We start from the raw sequence: 23,005 nt of genomic DNA, 5'->3' as shown, positions 1-23,005 counted from the left end.
CCACCACCACCACCACCACCACCATCCAACAGTTCAGCGTTCCTTCCTATGAAACTTTCACAAGCTGAAATGACGGAGAGAGAAAAAGTAATTACCATTAATTTATATGAAAAACATTTTCAGCATTCCCAGACCCAAAAAGTAACCTACAACATCATACCAAATAACCCATAAAACCTAAAATAAGTATGATGTAATAAACAGCCTATAAAGTAGAAATAATATTTGTACAGTGTAGTTCACTTATTAAAAAGGTTAACCAATCTCTCCTTAAGTATAACCTAATGGAATACCACACTTTGAACATCCATCAATCCACTTAAGCAACAGACTACATTTTACCCATTACTGGATGCTTACTAAGAGGCCACTTTGCTACCAGCAGAACTGATAGTAACTTCAGCAGCTTTCATGATGCTCTTTCTCTGGATAAGTAGCATGAATGGTGAACGCAGGCAAGCTCAATGCACGCACAGTGTTTTCATTTTGTTCACAATAGTGGAAACAATTATGCCCAGTTTTATACTAAGCATAACACCCTTACGAACTCTCTTAGGCCTTTCTGATACCTTAGGACATATCTTGTTAATGAATGTACAATAAACGGAGATGAAGCACAGATGCTCACAGACTCGGGTCAGCGATGGGGCTTGATGCTGAGAGGCTGAGTGTGTTCCCCGGAAAGGAGCTGGGTGGCCACTCTCTCTGCTCGGGGTGCTACTGCCTCTATAACAGATGCTGCACAACAAATGCTGAATGCTATGATTGCTTTTCACCATTTTTCATAAAAGCAAAAAGCTTCAGATTTCTTTTGTTAGCAGACACAATGCTGATGGAGTCATCCATAAAAGTGAAGTAAGGTAACATGGATCTTCAAAAAGTGGGGGACACCTGCATTTTAAACAAATTCTTTTCCACTGTGTTTGTTTTAAGGGGTTGACTGGAAAATTCTTGATTAGCATCAATGTGAAAAATGTTAAATTTCTTTGCAAATAATTGTGCCTCTCATGTCACTGGGGGTATATATGCCAATCAAGGTGTGCATATGCTCCAACTTGAACAACAATAAGTATAATTAAATGAGCTTAACAGAATGAGGCTGATAGTGTAAACTATCAGAATAACCATAAAGTGGATAAGAGGAGACTTGCATTCCAATAGCTTTACTTACTGCAACAGGGTCCAACGTCAGAGGGAGTGGGAGGAAGGAAAATGATTGTGATAATTCATACTCAAACACGTTTATTGTGATTTTTCACTTTAGTGATTTCTTATTTACTTCATTTTGTGGTATTTCTACAATAGCTAGGACTCTTTTCCAAACAGTTTATTTGAACCATATTTTCTTCATCATCACTTCTCCATCCCCTTTCAGGTTGCAACATTTTTTGTCATTTTATGTCTTTGAGCCTTTACATATGTTTTTTCCTTTGCCTAGAATGCCCTCCCCAACTTACTTGCCTTGTAAACTTTAGTTAATTGGTGAGGATCCAATTTTGATGTCACCTATTTTTTTTTCCCCCTAGATCATCCCAAGCCAATGAATCATGCTTGTCTATGTCTCCATTTTCTAAATCATACCTTTCCCCATTATTCATCGCACTGCACTGCCATTATCTATTTGCTAGTATCCTTATACTACTATTAGGTTGGGGACCATTCTAGGTACAAACTGTCTTATTTGGCTTTGGATCCCAGTGCCAGGCAGAGGGCCTTACGGAAGGCATTCAGGAGGCATCTGTTGAACTAATCAAAACCTGATTAAATAATTGTTAATGCTGTTTCAGTTAGCTTTTGCTGAGTAACATGCCACCCCAAAACTTGGTGAGTTGAAATAAATTTAATTAACTCATGATTAGTTGGCTGGGCTATTCTGGTCTGGTCTGACTCGGCTGACCTCTGCCGGGTTGGCTCACACATCTATGATCAGCAGATGGGTCGGCTGGAGGTCAGAAAATCTAAGACAGCCTTACTGACACATTGGACAGTTGGCAGGCTGTTGGCTGGGGTGATGGGCATGATTAGGCCACATCTCTCATCAACCATAAGGCTAGCCCAGGCAGTAGGAAGAACAGCAAGAGACTAAGCTGAACAGTGCAAGTCCTTTCCAAGCCTCTGCTTGTCACAACTGTTAATGTCCCATTTTCCAAAGCAGTTATATGACCAACCCCAACTCAGGGCTTGGAGAAGTAGACTCTACCTCCCAACAGGAGGAACAGTAAAGTCATCTTGCTAATGAGAGTGTGTATATATAGGAACAGGAGAATCATGTCACTTAAGTCAATCACACATGCCTGGGAAAGTTCCAAATTCGATAGTCCCTCCTCCCTTCTTTAGATTTTTGTGACAAAAATCCCTGAATATTAAAAACTAGGGCCAATTCAAAATATCCTCTACTTTTTATTCTTTTGTTCAAATTGGAGAACAAAAAAGTAACAGGTTTTGTTCTCCAGAAAATTTACATAAAGAATTGCTTGAAAGAAATTGAGTCAGAATAAAAGAATTACATTCTTTTTAAAATATATATATATTTCTTTACTGATTTCAAAGAGGAAGGGAGAGGGAGAGGGGGAGAGAGGTAGAAACATCAATGATGAGAGAGAATCATTGATCGGCTGCCTCCTGCAGGGGATTGAGCCCACAACCCAGCCATGTGCCCTTGGCTGGAATAGAACCTGGAAACCCTTCAGTCTGCAGGCCGACGCTCTATACACTGAACCAAACCTGCTAGGGTGAGAATTACATTCTTAAAAGGCCTCTATGTTTAACTACTTGGGCTCAAGGGAGGACCAGGAAGTTGTCAGAGCCTGTAGCTTTTTCACAGTGGTCCGGTGAGCTGCAGAAGTGGTGGTGAGATGTTTCTCTCGAGGCTGTTTGCTGGGGTCGTATGATGTCAAAATGCAAGGCCTGAGGAGTGGGGAAAGCTTAGGAAAATTTAGAGCCCAGCGTATCTGAATGGTAGGAGAGGATTGGGGAGGTGGTTTCAGGCAATGTTATGTAGCTTATGATGTGGAATCCTTTCATGTTTTGGGGGAGAGACAAATCAAGCTTGGAATTCTTTTTCTACAACTTCTTGGCTTCTGATCCTTGCTTCCTTGAATGTAACTCAGTGAGTGTGGGGACTGAGCCACATAAAGCACCAGTTAAGATGTCCGGTTTAAAATTAGGAGAATAGCCCTGAAGACATACCTTTGATATGTCAGGAAGCTCTGAAGGTATGTGATGAGTTGGAGAATTTCATGACACAAACTCATGCCTGCTGGATTTCTCAGTGGCAATGTGGTCTGGGTGAGAGAACTTCATTCCTGAAGGTTGCTTCAGCTGTGGGGAAGGGTGGGGAGCAGCTCTCGTGTAAGGACAGCAGGGAGGAGCTGCTCAGGGCAGAGAAGCAGCTGTGGCAGGGGAGCATTGTGGTTGAAAAGTGACTCCTTAGTATCCAAAATGTTTACAGGATCTGTAGTCAAGGCCCATCTTTTATTGCTGATACTAGTAATGTGTTTATTTTTTTCTGTTTTTCTTTACTACTTGTGATAGGAGTTTATGCATTTATTAATTTTCTTCAAAGAATCAATGTTGGCTTTGTCAATTTTCTTCTTTTTTGTCTATTACATACTGTTTGATTTTTTTTTGCCCCTGAGCCTTATTGTTTTCTGCCTTGGGTTTAATTTGCTCTTTGTTTACCAGCTTCTTACTGTGGAAACTTGGATCACTGATTCCAAACATTTTTCTTTTATAATATATGCATTTAAAGATATAAATTTCCCTCTAATCACTGCCTCAGTTACACAAATTTTGATATGTTTTTATTTCATTATCATTCCATTCAAAATATTATCTTATTTCCCCTCTGATTCCTTCTCTTATTTGTTTAGAAGTAAATTATTAAATTTCCAAGTTGGGGGAATTTTATAAATAGTTGTTACTGATTTCTAATTCCATTGTGTTCAGGTAATATACTCTATAGGTTTCAACCTTTTGAAATTTATCAGGACTTTTATTTTAGGGGCCAGTCTTGATGAAAAAGCCACTTGGACAGAATGTGGACTCTGCAGTGGGGGCTACAGCACTTAGTAAATGTCATCACATGTTACATATCCTTACTGACTTTTTTTGCACTTGCTCTGTCAATGATTGAGAGGGAGCGTTTAAATCTCCAACTGTGATTATGGATTTATTTCTGTTTTCAGTTCTGTCAGTTTTTGCTCCAGGTATTTTGAAGCTCCTAATAGGTATATTCTCCTTTATTATTACGTCTTCCTGAGGAATTGATCCTTTTATCATTATGAAATGTTCTTTATCTCTGGTAAAATGTAAACTGTGGAAAGGAAATGCTATGGAAAATAAAGACTAGGAGAAAGAGGAGTCAGAAGAAGGGGATGAGTGGCAGCTTCAATTTTTAAAAGTGATCAGAGAAAGCCTCCTTAAGAAGATAACATTTGGGCAAAGACTTGAAGAAGTTAGCAAGTTGGCTGTCCAGGGGAAGAGTGTTCCGGGCAGGGGGTAGCGGAAAGTACAAATGCCCCCAGACAAGTGTGTGCCGAGTATTTTTAAGGAATAGGGAGAAAGCCAGTGTGGCTGGAGAGGAATGAGTGATGGGGAACCAGTAAGAGAGATGATGAGGGAGGTCACGGGAGACCAGATCATGGAGAGCCTTGAAAGTTTTGTGAAACTTGGCTTTTACTTTTAGTGAAATACAGAGTCATTGCATGGCTTTCAGTATGACTTGCTCCATGCTCTGTATTGAATATAGGTAATAGTGGAACAAGGGATAGAAGTGAGGAAACCTATTTCTAGACTATTGCAGGAAGCAGTCCAGGCACAGAAAGGGATGATTGGAGCCAGGGGCTTAGCAATGGAGACAGCAAAGTGTAAGAGAAAAAGAGGGGGCAAGGAAGACTTCAAGTCTCATGGACCAAAGAAATAGAACTTTTATCTCCATTTTACAAGTAGGAAACTGCTGGAAGCTATCCATTGTCAACACTATCATGAAAGTGCAACAAGGAACTTGGAAGGCTGATGGACCTTGAGCTTTAGCAAGGGCTAAAGCTATGCACCCATTGTTCTGTCAAGATAATGGTGGCTCAAGCAATGTCCTGACCTAATAGTCTCAAAGTAAATCTTTACTAATACTGACCTTTAAGATAGTCTGTCTGCTACCAGATTGCCTGCCTAACTAAGGGCAAAATGTGCATTCTAAAATTGAATAAAAGCTAACAGGGCCAGGGCTTCAAGGGACCCTCTCCACTAGAGAAAGGTTTTCCGCCTGGCCCCCCAGGCCTTCTAAATTCATATTTCTTGTCTAGTGTGTTAGTTTGTGTGCGGCCTCTTTTCCAGATCCTGAACCCTAGCCACAAATGGATGCGGCATTCACAGGAAACTACTATCTGGCTCAGTTCATTAGTGACTCCTCAGAAAATGGATCACAGGGAAGTTAACATTTATCAGGCCTGGAGAGTTATTATGCTAAGTGAAATAAGCCAGTCAGAGAAAAACAATTCTATTTGATTTCACTTACATACCGAATTTAATGAACAAAATAAACTAACAAACAGACTCATACAGAGAATAGAATGACAGCTGTCAGAAGGGAGAGTGGAAGAGGGCTGGGTAAAAGAGGTGCAGGGATTAAGCAAAAACAAACAAACAAACAAACACTCTCATAGACAGACAACAGTATGGTGATTATCAGAGGGAAAGGGGGGGGTAGGTAGGAAAGGTAAAGAGGGGATAAATGGTGATGGAAGGAGACTTGGAGTGCTGAACACACAATAAATATACAGATGATGTATTATAGAAGTATACCTCTGAAACATAATTTTATTAACCAATGCCACTCGAATAAATTAAAAAATTAAAGTAAAAAATAATGATATTGAATAAAAATAAATAAAAAAGCTGTCGCTGTGTCTGTGTCTGTGAGCCAGAAAATTCCACTGTAAATCTTTGGTCAAATGAGAGAGAAGCCCTGAGAGTCAGGCTTCAAATGAAACATTTTCTGAGGTAGGCAAAGGTGGTCAAAATTGCTTACAAATTAAATGAATTCATTAGTTAGTAACAAATGCCTGAAATTATTTGAAATATTGCTTTAAAATCCATACAGATTATACTGCCAAAAGTGATAATGGAATTTTTATAGAGTCAATCTTGCTGATGTATTACAGAGAAGATACATCATGAATAATTTAAGTATATTCTTGGGAAGTTTTGAAAGTGAACATCATCAAAAATGTTGTCAATGTGGGAACATGAGATAAAAATGCTGGTCCAAGAAATAGGTGTTGCAAGATGTTAAAATAGGAAAATAGATAAGTATAGGTAAAAATGGGAAGTATTAGCATCAAATTTTTATCACCCAATGATAGTCACACTTAATACTTAAGTTTTTATATGTCTAGATTTTTATTAACTTTTATTTTTTTGCCCAAATGATACTGTAAATATTGCCTTGTTAGATGCTTTTCCCAATCAATAATTTATATTTTTCATTTCAGTAAATTTTTATCCCACCTACCATCCAGGACATATTCAATTCTCCCCTACCCCAGTTATTCTACAAAATGTTCTTTGCAGATGGTTCATTCAATATAGTATCTAATCCAAGCCCTTTTATGGCTGTTTTTTATGTATTATATGTGGCTTAAACTAGCACAATCCTTTTTTATGACACCAACTTATTGGACAGTCCAGTTCAGACTTCTGTGAGGACCATCTCCTGCCCTTGTCTGATTGCTTCCTTATTTTGCTTTTTTCCTGCATCCCTGGAAATTACCTGAAAACAAAGTAAAGTTGAATTAATCATTTTTTACTAGACTACATCTCAGTAGATAATGTACTTAGGATATGAGTAACTTTAACACTTTTTTTTAAAGCATATGATGATAGAGGGTACAAATAACATGAAAAATTATACATCTTGTTATTTAAAATCTCTCATTTAGTCATCAGACTCAACTCAATCTTCATGAATTTGAATTTACCACAGCAACTCAGGAGAAGTAAAAGGTCACTTTTAGTTTTATATTCTTTGCTTTTCTTTTTCCTCTCTTAGTAAAGGTGCACGTGGGCAATGAAACAGCAAAGTGAAGAGCATCAGGAAAGAGGGGGGGAAAGCAAGAGACCTTGCCCTTCACAAACTAGATGAAACCTCTAAGTAATACGTACTATTAGAGTAATAAGCACAGACACTTTTATTTCATTGTTTAAAATTGCAATGTATGGGGGTGACATTATTGAGAATGTCAGAGTAAGAACCTCAGATACCCTCTTTCCTACCAAAGCAATGAGAATATTGGCAAATCTAGTCAAAATTAACATTTTTCTAACTCGGGAAATTAACAAAAAATATCCAGGGAGCATTTATTCAAGAAAATGACTGAATCTCAGTAAGAACAGCAATCTTTGGGACATTTTAATTTACCCTAATCCTATCTCCCTTTCTCAAGCTCCATGGAAATCTTGAAAACCAACAGCTTGCAATCATGGTGAAAGCCAGCAGCTTAGCAGCAACTGGAGGGGGCAGAATGGCTTTGGAGGTCATTCAAAGTCCCATTCTCAGAGAAATGTAGCCATTTAAACTACCTGGCAGCTTCCTGGCAAACTCCACTTGCAATGCATGTCTTTATTTGACCTGATTCAGAGCTCACCCGATGCAAGCAGCCTTTATCCAGGGGCATTTACTGAAAATAATCAGTGGTAGTTGTTTAACTTTGCAGCTATGTGAGGCAGTAATAATGGATGGGGCAAAAAAGACACTAATGAAAAATATTTAAAAGGAAAAGCTGAGGAATGCTATGTCCATAGGAGACTTTGTAAAGCTCTGACATATTATTGGAAATCTGTAAGTCCATGTGCATACGTAGGGTTGTATGTATGGTAGGAGAGACCTGTGAAGGCCATAAGCCCCAGCTGACTTTGAGGCTTTATGCAGGAATGCTGTAATGAAATCATGTCCCAACACACACAGGGACCTCTGAGAAAGAATAAATCTTTTAGAAAGAACCTAGACAGTAAACCAAATTCACAAGAAGAAATAAAGAGCGCTAGAAAGAGTAACTACAGAGGTAAATATAAAGGACAGTATAAATGCAATTCTTGCTTGTAAAGCGCTAGAAAGAGTAACTACAGAGGTAAATATAAAGGTCAGTATAAATGCAATTCTTGCTTGTAACTTTCTTTCTTCCTAAATGATAACTGTATAAAACAATAATTATAAATATGTGTTCTTGGGCATACAATGTATAAAGATGTAATTTATATAATAACAACACAATGAAAGGTGGAGGGAAAGGAGATATTTAGGAGCACAGCTTTTAATTACCCTTGATATTAAATTGGTACTAATCTGAACCAGATTGTTATAAATTAAGATGCTGTATTAGTTTCCTAGGGCTTTCCTATCAAATTGCCACAAACTGAGTGGCTTAAAGCAACAGGAATTTATTCTCTCGTGCTTCTGCAGTATAGATGTTTGAAATCAAGGTGTCAGAAGGGCTGTGCTCCTCTAAAGTCTCTAGTGGAGAATGCTTTCTTGCTTCTTCCTAGCTTCTGGTATTGCCGACAATCCTTAGCTTGCAGCTGCATCACTCCTGTCCCTGCCTCTGCATCACATGGTCTTTTCCCCTGTGTCCACACTGGTGGGTCCTCTCCTCTTCAGAGAGAGATGCTAGCCATTGGTTTTAGGGTCCACGCTCATCCAGTCTGACATCATCTTTGTTTCTCAATGGATAAACAAAATGTGGTATATCCATACAATGGAATGTGACCTGGCAATAAAAAGGAGTGAAGTACTGATATATTCTATGACTTGGTTGAGCCCTGAAACACTGTTCTATGAGAAGGAAGCCAGAGACAAAAGGCCACATTTTGCATTATTCCATTTATATGAAAGGTCCAGAATAGGCAAATCCATACAGAAGGAAAGTGGATTAGTGGTTTCCAAGGACTGAGGTACAGGGAATATGGGGAGTTCCTATTTATGGGTGTGGAGTTTCTTTTTAGGGTTGTGAAAATGCTCTGTGAATGTACTAAAAAGTAGTGAATTTTATAATTAAAAAGGGTGAATTTTATGGCATATGCTATATCACGATTTAAAATGTTTACTATATAAAATTCACAGAGTTCAATATCATTAATTTAAATAGGGTTTTGAAATTTTCACTTGTGCTTTGTTTTCTCTTGATTTGATCAACATTGTGTTGTTACAAACAGAACTATGCAGAGCATTAATCTCTTCGATGTGCTGCAGAGTACATCTGCCACTAGTTTCCACATTTATCTTTGCTTTCTTCCACATTAAAAATTTGTCCATGTGTAAAATTAAAAATGAAGCAAAACTGATTACAGCATCACAACTCGTAAGCACTTTCAATAATTCATAATCACATTATAGTAAATGGTTCAGCAGTGACAGTCACCCATTAATGAGTAGAGCACAGATATAGACTTGGGTTATTTACCATTATCTTTGTGTTGACTCTAATATCTCCTTTCTTTCCCACTCAACCAAACATTTCTGGAAGGCCTGGGAATGGAGGTGATGTCTGTATAGGGATGAATTTTAAATGGTGCATTATTGTCAAATTTTGTATCCGACACCAATAACAAATTAGTTATGAGACACAGGAGCTGAGAACTTGAGGACAGTGCAAGTCTTAGGTTACTGAAATTCTTACCTCCTAAAAATAGTATTTTCTTATTGTATTCACATTGCCACTGTCTACCATTATTCAGCTCTGCTTTCCCCTGCAATTTCACATTCCCCAGGAAACCACCAGTCCTTTCCCTGCAAATCACTGGGGGAAGGGACTGGACAAAGGGGAGGTGGGGTCATACACAGTGAAGTTGGTGATATAGGGAAGGTGCCTGTTAGTCAAACACAGGAACAGAGATCATTGGCTAGAGGGGGCAGGACCACTGCAAGCCTGTGAAAATTGGGGGATACAGAATTCCAAGACAAAGGATATCACTCTGTTGGTCCCTTTTGCTCTCTTGGCTCTGGGCTGTCTTGTGCCTCCCTTGCATCGGCCCATGTTCCCTCCACAGCCATGTTGCCCTGCGGATTCCACACACAATGGAGTGAAGAACTACAACAGGGAACACAAACTAAGCTAGCCTCATGCTGGATTGGACTGTGCCCCAGCATAGAGTGAAAACTCTGGGCAATGGCTTTAATCCTAGCTCTGCTGAAAGCAAAATGGGATTTCTTCCTTATGGAATGAAAGGAAATGGGACCTTGGAAACTCAGGGGTTTAATTTCACAAAAATAAAGCTTTCTACACTGTCTGGTTCTCCCATGCCCGTCTCAGAAAATCCTTTTTCTGGTGATATCACAAGAAACCCACATCCCCTGGAGGCAGGTGGGACCATGGAGAGCTCCCCACTGACAACATTCAAAGCCAAGTCTTCACTGACCAGGCATTGAAATGATATGCCTTTTGCAGACCTAGACAACTAAGTTTACTTTATTACTTTGCAATTTTCAGAAATTAAAAAAAATACTAGCTAGCATCTCATTTATAAAGTATTGTAAGCTTCTTAGAAATCCATCATTCTTTTTTTTTTTAAATATATTTTATTGATTTTTTACAGAGAGGAAAGGAGAGAGATAGAGAGTTAGAAACATCGATGAGAGAGAAACATCGATCAGCTGCCTCCTGCACACTTCCTACTGGAGATGTGCCCGCAACCAAGGTACATGCCCTTGACCGGAATCGAACCTGGGACCCTTCAGTCCGCAGGCCGACGCTCTATCCACTGAGCCAAACCGGTTATGGCAGAAATCCATCATTCTTGATTTTTAGACACTGTCAGTTATATTGTACAGAGTTTCCTTCACATATTATTTTTAGCTTTGCTAGCAATAAAAAAAATCTAGGAATGTTTTCTTGACATTTTAAACATTTTTTTCTCATAAAGATATAGCTTATATTACTTTTGTTCAAATATATAATTTGACTATTAAAATTTTTTTCCTATACCACAGTAATTAATTTTGTAGCTATTTTCAGCAAAGTTCATAACAAATGTAGATCTTTAAAGTATTATCTTTTTCCCAGTAAAGATTCACATTTAATATGCTGTGAAGGAAGCTATTGATGTGATCCAGCTATTTTAAAAGAGTTTGCTAGGAGTTAAAAACTCAGGGGGAAAAAAAGGTAGGCCAGAGGGTATGAAGATGAGAGAAAATGATGATTAATTTATGGAAATTAAACAGAAAGGAAAAAATAGAAAAGAAAAAAACTCCTATGCATGATGGGCAATGAGAAGAACAATGAAAAAGAATAATTTGTAAAATTTCTACTTTCATTGCATCTTGAAAAGTTAGGTTACACAGGGTCATTATTTCACTACTTTCAAGTGTTCTGCTTCAGAATAATCTCAAATTCACACAAGATGAGCCAAAAATTCATCCAGCAAAGTGAACTTTTGTTAAAGCAAAAACTGGACTTTACAGGCAACCAGAAAAAAAGCATCTTACTTCTGTGGATCTGGGAGTTAAACTCCTCCTACTTGATCATCTACATAATCATATCAATTGATACTTATTTTTTTTCTAAATTAATATTGTTTACATTGGCTTCTCAAGAATGTGAAATTCAGTATTTATTTTCAAATAGTATTTTTTCCCTACATTTTAGATTAAGTCAGCTTCTTGGGTGCTTAAATATTAATACTTTTTGAAAAATTTAGTTTGGTAATACATTTTCAAGGAAAGTATAGCTTCTGTTTTGTAAAGTGGGCCCCCAAACCTCTACTTATATCATTTTGAATTGTTTTAATAAACTAATATTTCCAAGTCTCAGTGCTGGATGTCTCAATTACTTTAATGTCATTTGAACTGTAGTATCTTTTATGAGTTAGCAAATAAAATCAAAGCCTCTCTTTTTTTCTTTTTATTGATTTTTTTGGAGTGACACTGGTTAACAAAATTATACACAGGTTTCAGCTGTACAGTCCTACAACACATCATCTGTACCCTGTATTGTGTGTTTACCACTGCAAGTCAAGTCTCCTTCATCATGATTTATCCCCCATACCCTCTTCCACTTCCTTCTACTCCTCCCTCCCCCCAGCAATCACCAAACTGCTGTGGGTATTCATGATTTTTTTTCTCTGAATATTTTATAAAAAGTATAAGGGCTTTTGAATCAAATAGCATTGAGTTAAAATATCTGCTCAACCACCTACTAACTCGGAACATAGAAATAATTTAGGTAACTACTTGAGCTTCAGTGGCTTAACCAATAAAATGAAATCATAATTTCTAATTAACAAAAATTAAGGGGATTTTATTAGATAATGTAACCAGAGTTTGAAGCTCAGTGACCACCACAAGGTAGCTCTCATTAAATGATCTCGTCTATTATTATCACCAAACTATTTGAGAAAACCCTAGCATATCTAAGACAGTTAGACTTGTCACCAAACATTTTTGCTTTTTTATTCAGATATTTTGGTTATCTAAGCAATGAGATGCATAATAGACTGTTTTATATAAACAAATCCTAACCCAGTGTCTAAAACAGTTTGTTCTGCATATTTCTGCTTGTAGAAAAATTTCACACTTTGAGTTTTCCAAATACAAATTGTCAGACAGGTTCTGTGGAAAAGAGAACTGTTTTCTGAAGTCAGTAAACACTAGGGAAGTTAATAAAAATGTCCCTATTTTACCTTCTTTCCCATGGTTACTTAGCAACTAGCTAAATCTCCTTTGAATACAAAATTGCCATTGAGATTTGTGTTTATTGCTAAATTGAAGATCAAGTAGCAGTCCCAATTTCCCTAAAGGACACAGTGCAAAAGTAGTTATTACTTCATTACCACTGAGAGACCAACGTTGTGCCCTTCCTGTTTAGGAATACCATTATGTGCTGTTAGTTATGCATAATAAGCTTATAACAAAGTCTCTGAGACTGGGATTGTAAGTGGGAATGTGTCATGGAGCCAACTACCCTTCTATAATAATATGAGCCAGTTCTTCAGAGCATTCCTTAATGCTTTCAGAACACACACACAGAGTGTGACATGAATAAGGTAATAGTACCTTCTGGTTTCCTGGGATAGATAGCATTTACATCTATTGTAAACCAATTAAAACTGGATTTTAACACCTCTTCTCATTCTCAAAATTGACCTGCTTTGAACAATAAATTACATGTTCACCCTGGATTTGAAAAATGTGGAAGCAGTCCAGAGGAGATCCAAGGAAACTAGAGGCATAGGAAACAGCCTCTGTGAAGAAATGACTAAAGGAATTAGGTTTATTTATTTGTTGCGGAAAAGAGAATACTTAGGGAGATTGCACTACTTAAATACAGGACATATGCTAAGAGAGAAAAAAAAGTCTCTGACCTCTTTCCTACCGCAGGCTCATATTCCCACAGTGGAGATGTGCTGTGTAGGGAGTAGAGATTAGGAAGATGTACACACTGAATTGTTCCCTGGGAAGGGTTATCATTCCCTATTTTGAATATCCTTTAAAGAAAAAGTAGAATATGAACATATTCTATGTTCAGCAATTCTACTTCTAAGTATATGACCTAGAAAACTTGTGCAAATGTGCATCGTTATGTACATTTATTAACCAGGCTGTTAATAGCTTCCCTGTTTGTAATAGGACCACAATGAAAATAATTAGTGTCTATTAACAATAAAATGTATGAGATACAAAACATGCTGTAAACAAAAACAATTGAGCCATATATAGTTACATGCCACCACATGTATGTGTTTCAAAAACATAATGTTGAGTGAAAGACATGGTACAAAAGAGTACATATGCTAAGATTTCATTTATACAAAATTCAAAAAACAGGTAAAACATTTTCTTAATCTGAGTGCCCCCAAAAAGGATCTCAAATTAAGGATTCAAGTTCAAACATTAAGATGAAACTACTGCTATCCAATCATTTTTGACCTACAAAAAATAGCAAATATGGTTCAATCAAATAGTTAATTTGGAGAGGAAGAAAAATAGCAGTAAATGTGGGGAAATAGAAAAGTAATAGAAACACACAATATAGGTGCATTTTCAAGCCAGTTACCACTATGATGACTAGAGCTTAATCCCATTTGGGAGACCCAAGGAATCAGTAAAACATGTGTGGTAATTAACTTACGCAGGGCAAAGAAACTGTGATAGTTATGTACCGTTTCCTGTCAAGTTTTGTTGGAAAGATCTGCCAGGGTTTGCAGAGACTCCACACAGCATCACTACCCACCTCAAACATCTTAGCTTGATGGGATCCGCTAGGACAGTGGTCAGCAAACTCATTAGTCAACAGAGCCAAATATCAACAGTACAACCATTGAAATTTCTTTTGAGAGCCAAATTTTTTAAACTTAAACTATATAGGTAGGTACATTGTTATTAACTTAATTAGGGTACTCCTAAGCTGGCCTTTGCTAAAAACGTCCTCAATCTGATTGAGGTACGTTTGCTGAGGTCGACCCCTTCCAACTCTCCCATCCACACTCCTCTGGTATACTTGTTTCAGATAGACAAGTGTGGATGGGAGAGTTGGAAGGGGTCGACCTCAGCGAACGTACCTCAAAACAATGTACCTCCCCTGCGCTGCGTATCCCGCAGCCCGCCTGTGCCATCTCCGGTAGCCCAACCACAACACCCCCCACTTCTTCTAACACCACTTCTTCAAATAGACCTGCCCAGGCCGAAAACCGACTTCTGCGCATGGGCCACGAAGTTTCAATCGCACTGTACGTGCGCCTGCACGTGGTATTTTGTGGAAGAGCCACACTCAAGGGGCCAAAGAGCTGCATGTGGCTCGCGAGCCGCGGTTTGCTGACCACTGTGCTAGGGCATACATTTCCCAAAGCATTGTCACTTGTAACACATTTCTCAAAGCATTGTCACTTGTAACACATTTCCAAAAGCATTGTCACTTGTAACTGCTACCAGCCCTTTTTTGTTCTGGACCCAATCCCAACTGGCAGTTCTTCCAAGAGAAGAAGGAAGAGGGACAGAGAGTTAGAAACATCAATGAGAGAGAAACATCGATCAGCTGCCTCCTGCACACCCCCTACTGGGGATGTGCCTCCAACCAGGTACATGCTCTTGACCGGAATCGCACCTGGTACCCTTGAGTCCGCAGGCTGAAGCTCTATCCACTGAGCCAAACTGGTTAGGGCCATGCTACTTTCTTTTTAATGCTATTTTGAAAAACTAACAAACAAAAACTCTTGGAGTGTGAAAACAAGTAGCAACTTGGCCACAGTTTCAGGGAGGCAGTTTGGGCCGGTGGAGACGAGAGCGTCAGGAGTTCAAGCTTATCCAACGGGGAGGCAGCCTCCAGCTCAGCCTACTGCGCCTTTGAAGGTTGTAGCCCCTTCTTGCCAAATCTAGTTTTTCAAAAAAGGTCAAAAATTTGTGTATTTGTGTGAAATTATCCAATTTTTATATTTTGGCAACTATTTAAACAAAAGTTCATGTATGCCCGGGTGTGGTCTGCTGTTTGTGCCTCTGCTACAGAGAATACCAGCAGCTTCTTAGATCACAGACGAATGATGTTGTCACAGTGGTTACTTCCCTCAGACGGACTGGCAGTTGCTGTTGTTACAAGGCCTCCATCCAACGCAACCCCGCCCTCGCCTGATCCCTGTTCCCCATAGGGTGACTTTGTAAATGCTGCAAGCCGTGTGTGTGTGTGTGTGTGTGTGTGTGTGTGTGTGTGTGTGTGTGTGGTGGTGGTGGCATAGAGAGAATAGCACCTCCCTCCACTTGGTCTCATTTCTCACTGAAACTGAAGTGAAATGTGTTAGGTCAGGTTAAGAAAACCATCCCCCTCATCAGAGCCTTCTCTGGCCTCCTTTCAAGACAGGAAGCATTAGAATTTTTGCTTCCCGATTCACTCATCGCTCAGAGTTCCTTGAGCTACACAAGGGCGGTGGCGTTTCTGGTAACGTTCCTGCAGAACTGGGTCTTAGCTGAGTGTGCAGAATCCTCCCCGTGGCTGAGCCCCTAGGCAGTCACTGTCACCAGAGTGAATGTGTAGGAAGTCTAGGCCACTGGTCTACATCTAGTTTGATGCATTTGTATTTGTCCAGGTTGATATAGTCTGCTAATAGCAGTACTTTTTAAGGATCTGTTCCAATGAGTAAACATATTGAGATTTGCCAAACTGTGTCTAAACATTTATTTAAAAACTAGAGGCCCGATGCATGAAATTCATGCAAGAGTAGGCCTTCCTTCCCCCGGCTGCTAGCACCGGCTTCCCTCTGGCACCCGGGACCCAGGCTTCCCTCACAGCCCCGGCTCCATCCAGAAGGTCATCAGGAAGGACGTCTGGTCTAATTAGCACATTACACTTTTATTATTATAGATTTTAATTACATTTGGAGTCAGAGCTTCAGCTTATATAAGGCCTTTGTGGGGCTAGGAGTAGTGAAATATGTCACCCCTGGGCACTCTTTCCCCCAGGGCTTTATATAGATTTTCCCTGTGGCATGAGGCTTACCAAGGAGCAAGTATTTTTTTGGGAAGAAAAAGACACTCAGAGTAAAAGGCTTTGCAAGTGGAGTGTGGGCTCCCTTCAGCCCAGTGCTTCCATGTGGTGCTGAGCTGCATCCCCGGCTGGAGAGGCTATTGGGTCAGGCACTCCTGGGTTCGAATCCTGCCTCTGCCATTTATTAGCTGTATGGTCTTTGGTAAATCAGTTAATGTTCCAAAAACTCAGGTCCTTCTGTTTAACAGAGATGATAACTATGTAATGGAAATAGAGGGGGGAGGGATAATGGGGGACATCTGTAATACTGTCAACAATAAAAAATATGTTAAAACAATAAAAAATGTAATGGAAATAGGGGAGAGGATTAAATAAGATAAGGTATGTAAGGCAACTAGTACAGCGCCTAGACCACGGTAGACAGAAGCTGAACAAATGGGAGGTTTTTATTTTTATTACACATTGTTAAGAAAAAATATCCAAAACTTAGAACTACAGTGTAAGATTGACTGCATGTCCCGTAGGCTGGAGCGGGGTCCACCAGGCCCACTTGAGAATTGTTTCAGTATCTACAATATTATTCATGCTTGGGCTTATTTTGTGATTTTACTATTGATTAGGGCCCTATCCCCAAAGTTACATATTCAATCTTGTAGGTGTTGATCTGTTACACATGCAAGCGATTTCTGTCTGGTAGAAGAGATAAACTCATAGGTTCCAGTTTCATGGTCCAGGAAGAAATGAATCAGTTTTGTATCTAACCTAGTTATCTCCTATTTGTTCAGTGTCTACTATATACATTATATTGGGGATTCTTTTTGACCCATCTTTACATCCTGCTGGTTCTCTCATTAATTTACAAGAGAGTCATTTTGGGAAATACTACCTTGACAGCACCCACAGTGCATGCTTGGACAAGTAGCTATCTTTGAATAAGTGGCTGGTTCCACTAATTAAAATATGAGCACGCCTCTTCCTCCTAAACTAGGTCTGCATTTGCAGACAGCCCCCAAGTTCTCAGCAAGAGCTCACGATTTGGGGGAAGCCTAGGGTCTTTACTCAGCTTCTGATTTATCCCTTCTTGGCTGTTGAAGGTCAATGGGTTTCTCCTTTCCAGTTACCACTGACCTTCACCTTCCTGTCTGGGGGCCTCCTCTTCATTCAACCTTCCGCCGGCCTTCCTCTCCCCATCTCAGCAATAAGCACCCAAATCAGTTTATATTTGAAATACCTTTAATATAAACACATTCAATGGTCAGGAAAAAGAAGCAAAGGGCAAATTACAGAGTGTTCAAATTCTTACAAAGCTCCCTCAGGCTTGCCTCCTCCCCTCTCCCCTCCGATTCCCCTCCCCTGCCTCAGTCTTTATGCTCCATTTAAGTACAAATGAGCCAGCTCTGCTTTCAGCTAACCTCTTTTCTTTTTATCAAACTCTTTGAAAGTTCCCTGGGGAGTTTCAAATCATCCCTTCCAGTCAACCACTCTTTTGTTCCTAGGGGTTGAGTTATCAAGCCCTCCACCCTTGATGAGAAAGGTGTTAACTAGCCTGCCATTCAAGTTACCCCCCACCTTGGAGGATCTTTTTACATCTGAAGGAAGCTCTAAGCTGGCGTCTCTAACCTTGAGGTCCAGCCACCTGGCTTGGCCCTCTCCTTGCCCTAGGAAAAGTCAGTTGAGGTCATTGCCTAACAGAACCCAGGCTCCACGGGCTTGGTGAGTAGAGGTTTTCAGTTGAGAAGTATGGGAAGAGCGTGTGCGTTTTACAATGCTGACAGAGGGGTGGGATGTGAGAGGGAAGGGGCAGGTCCTCAGGGTAATTTGATACTTGGAGCATTTTAAAAATTAATATTTTTACTGTGGAAATTACAGAGAAAGAAGCATGACAAAACTGGCTGTTGGCAATGCCCTGGAAAGGCAGTGCTTTTCTATGCCGGGATGCGGTGGGAAGCGGAATCACTGGAATCTCCTGGAGATCAGAGATTTTTATATGAACCCAAAAGGACATGAATTGTTTACATAGTTGAGAAATGTTGTGGGATTTTTGGATACAGCCTTGGTACAGCTCAAATCCTTCTACTGCTCCAGGTTCTTAAAGGGATTTCAAGTAGCCTAACTTACAGTTTTCCAACCCAGAAAAGTCAGTTACAATGTGCAAAAGTTTCTAAGCTGTAGTCAAATTCTCTCTGGAAGGTTCTGTTTGTTTGCTTTTTTTTTTAAGCTACAAAATGGGAAATAATATATGTGACACATTAAACTCTCAGATATGTTCTGACACGTAATAAACTAATAGTTATGATAGTCCCTTAACGCTGTGGGTGAAACATGGTTTGCATCAGTGAATGTGTGTGTACATACACAATATTATCAGGAAAAATTTATGACAACCTCTGACTAGTGAAATAGTGTTTCAGAAAAACATAAATCACAAGGGAGCCAAGTAACAGCTTTCCCGGAGGGGCCTTCAAAAAATTAACATTTGAATTGGATCCTGAAACTCTAAATTTGAACTTATGACCCATTCTTCACCAAGTATTATAGTTATATATAAGATAGCACTATAGAAATGAAATTCAATGCTAGAAATGGGTTTGGTGTTTTAAAAATATTACTAGAATTATGTGACTCTACTGAGCTGACTCTTGCTTTAAACTCAACTGTCATCGCATCAAGAATCTGACCTCAAATTGATTTCAGAAATAATCATTTTTATGAAATATCATAAGAATACTCACATGGAGAACTCAACTAGGAAAAAGAACTGGGCAAAACACAGCTTAATAACTAGAAAATTATTCATCTTGGCTTCTTACATCTGTATTTCCATTACCAACAAGATAGGCAGATAAGGGCATAAAATGACCATTTTCTAGGACCTGACCCAAATCCGCTCTAAATATTAGTCTTTATAGACTCATCGATCAGTTTAGAATACCACTTATGATTCATCTGTTTCATCATTCCTAAGGATGGAGTTAGTTACAGGAAATAATTATAGGAAGTCCATTGTGTATTTAGAGCTAATGAAGAGTAACTTATTTAAATATGCTGGGATTTAATTGCATTCTGTAATGCTTTTCCTTATCAGGAACCAAACTATGTATATAACGTATAATGTAATTACATGTATTGTATATATTTTTAACTATAAACTGAATGAATGACTTATAGCACTTATAGCTCTGTCCCTTCCTTGTTGTGGCCTATTTATGGGACCTTTCTGTGCAAGTTCCCTCACATATAAAATTGGGAGTAACAATAGTAATTACCTCTGAATTGGTGAGATAATTAGATAAGATAATATGAATATAAAAACCACATATAAGGGTTCAATGGCTGTTAACATTTTCATGGTTAACAAATTCAAATGACTGATAAAGTATGATTGATGCATGGCATATGTCCTTTAATCCATATATTGGACTTGCTCTCCTTTCTAGTTGTATTTTATTTAATGTACAATGTAGCTTTGTACTATATTTAAATATTGTCATAAAATAAGTTGTTACATACTTTGTTTAGGTGCTTAAAAGGGCTACTTCCAACTGTTAAAGTTACTCAACTGCTTTATACAGAGAGAGGAGGAATAATGTCTGTTGAACAAATATATTGTTTTCTATTTTTGATATGTCTTATCTATAGAATGGTGTGAAATAATTTTAATAAAAAATGGAACTAGAGGGTAAAATGGAAAATCTCAGTTATGTGCCCCCAGGGACACAAAACATAAGGACTGTGAGACTGATTTCCTATGAAATCCTGACTTACAGAAAACTGATAATATTGGACTTCTCTTAAATGATAGGGAATTGGTCAGGGGTTACTTCATATTAATCTTGGGAAATTTTGCTTATGGTTTCCCAAGACATGAACAAGAAATGACCCAGGTCAGGTGGATCTTGTAAAATAAGCTGAATTGAGTGTTGTTTGTATGACTGGACTGTATCTGTCTGCTCAGGAAATTTTCAAAGCTGGTCCTTGTTTGTTTTTTATCTTAACAGACTCAGTCTAACTGAACTCTCCCCTTTCTATTCCCTGCCCATAAATACAGTCAATCCCAAACCCTCAACAGACTTGCCTATAGCTTTTCCTTAATAAACTTTTATTTTGCAATTCCTTAATAAACTCATATTGCTCGACAATTTTGAGCTTGCCTCAGTTTACCGCTTTAGGCTGACAATGGACAGTTCTCACTTTGAAAGAGCTGGTAGGAATAATGCCATCTGGAAAGTACACAAGAGACCGCAGTCTTTCTTCAACAAGAAAGTCCTAAACTGTCAGCTCCTGGTATTCTTGCATGGCCAAAGTGACGCTTAGTTTCCTAAAATTAGTCTAAGAATATTCTGTATTCTGTAAGAGCAATGAATAAACAGACTCACATGCCACTGTGATTTAATGTCTGCTTTGCTAATGAATCAGGCATGTTTGGCCAGCCTTGCTGTCATCACATTTTTCTTTGTGTTTATCCTTAAGCTTAGCAACCAACCAAACATTGAGTGGAATATCAATATTGAAGAGAAAAACATATTATGAATTTACTAATTGTTCTACAGAGAGACTGAGTTTGTATGGTTTACTTTTTTGTACTTTTCCTTGTACTTATGGTATTCTGAATGACATTTTGGCTTTCTTTTTTTTGCTATTCGCAAGTATTCAAATACTGGTAAACAATATATCTTTAGTTTACATAAGAGACTGTTATTTAAGTGTTTCTGAAAATACAATTGTAAGAACACAAGGACAATTTTATTAAAGGATCAAAAAGTAACAAATATGCCTGGGCCAGCACAGCTCACTGGTTTGAGCGTTGACCTATGAACCAGGAGGTCACGGTTCAATTCCCAGTCAGGACATGTGTCCAGGTTGCAGGCTTGATCCCCAGTGTGGGGGTGTAGGAGGCAGCTGATCAATGATTCTCTCTCATCGTTGCTGTTTCTATCTCTCTCTCCCTCTCTGAAATCAATAAAAATATGTTTAAAAAAGTAACAAATATGTTAACAGGACACTTGGTTTACCTTATGGTAATGACAAAAATAAAAGCTCCGCCTCACAGGCAAATAGTTTTCTTTTTAACCAAATAGCTATAAACCTGTATTTCTTGACATAAAAAATGTTTTAAGTTGAAAAAATAGTGCTGACTTTTACTGAAAGGAAGTTTTCAACAAAAGGTTCTATTTTTATGCCATTTAAAAATTATGAATGTCATATATTTATAATCACGGAATGAGTTTTTGTTTTGTTTTCCTTTGGGAAGGTAAAACAAACCCATTTTACACATATTAAACTGATATAATAATTAAAAAAAGAAAGTGATCAGGTTTTATTTCAGGCATTGAATTGGACTAGACAAGGGAAAAATACTGTTTATGCATCAGCTCTGGGTCTAAATGACGCCTCTTCTACCAATGAGAGAACCTTTAGGATTAGCAGGGTCTTTCAAGATTATTTTATACCCGCATTTTGTGGTGGGCAGTTAGACAGACATGAGCTAGGATGATGGGCTAGGTACAGGTCACCAGGCTGTAAAGCCCCAGGTGCCTAGCAAGGGACAATCTATTGTAGGGTGGGCCCTCACCCTAGGGTGACTTTTTCCTTCCCTAGCATATCGCTGGTCGTGCAGTTTGGACCCCCTGACCTTTCCTTCCTAGAGATAACATCTACGTCTCAGTTGTATTTCAGCTCCAGGTCTAGAAAAGCAGCAAAACCAGACCAGAGACGCCCACGGTTGCCCTCAGGGCCAGCAACATTGAATAATGACCTCCTACCCAGAGTGGGCCAATCAATCAGGGGAGACCACAACCCTGAATGGACACACTGTGGAGAACTGAATATTCTACTGGAATCTTCCCCGGGTCCTCCCCTAAAACCTGCATCCTTAAAACCCTTAGGACAGAGGACCCAGCGCCACCCAGTGCGCTCTCCCTCCCAGGAGCACCCCAGCCTTTCTATGCCCCTCCCCAAGGCAGGTTACCATTAGCGTCCTCATCCCCAAGCTCTGAGCACCCTCCTATACTATAGTTTACTTCTATAACTTGTTTCCTAAGCCCATTTCTTCTATGAATTACTTCTTCTACCTCTGTGATTTACCAAATAAACGTTCTCTTACAGTTTGGGTCTTGGGTCTGAATTCTTTCCTAACCAGAGCCCAAGTACGGAGGTTGCTGAACCCAGGTTCGGTCTGACCCCACCTAAAGAGCCCGGGGCCAGGGAGAGTAAGTGGCCAGGGTAAGGTCCCAAGCTCTCCCGCCACCGGCCCAGGATCTCCCCCCCGCCCCTCCCCACTTCAGTATTAGGGAGGCTGCTTTCTATGTGCCATTCCCTTTGGGAACCACATAAAGATAATTTCCAGTTTTTTTTGAAAGATGAGTGCAAAATCGCAGGGCGTCTGAGGGGTTTCCTCCCTTTCCGAACCCCATTTTCTCCCCCCTTTCTTACTCTCTCTCTGCGTTCCCAGCCTGCTTCTAGGGGACGGGCGAGTGGTGGCTCCCGCTGACCCCCTCCCCGGCCTCCGATCTGTTCCCGGCCGCGTGATGCAGCCCAAACAAGGT

The sequence above is a fragment of the Myotis brandtii genome, unplaced genomic scaffold, assembly GCF_000412655.1.
Source record: "Myotis brandtii unplaced genomic scaffold, ASM41265v1 scaffold8, whole genome shotgun sequence".
Classification (NCBI taxonomy): domain Eukaryota; kingdom Metazoa; phylum Chordata; class Mammalia; order Chiroptera; family Vespertilionidae; genus Myotis; species Myotis brandtii.
Note: the sequence above shows the minus strand (reverse complement) of the source record.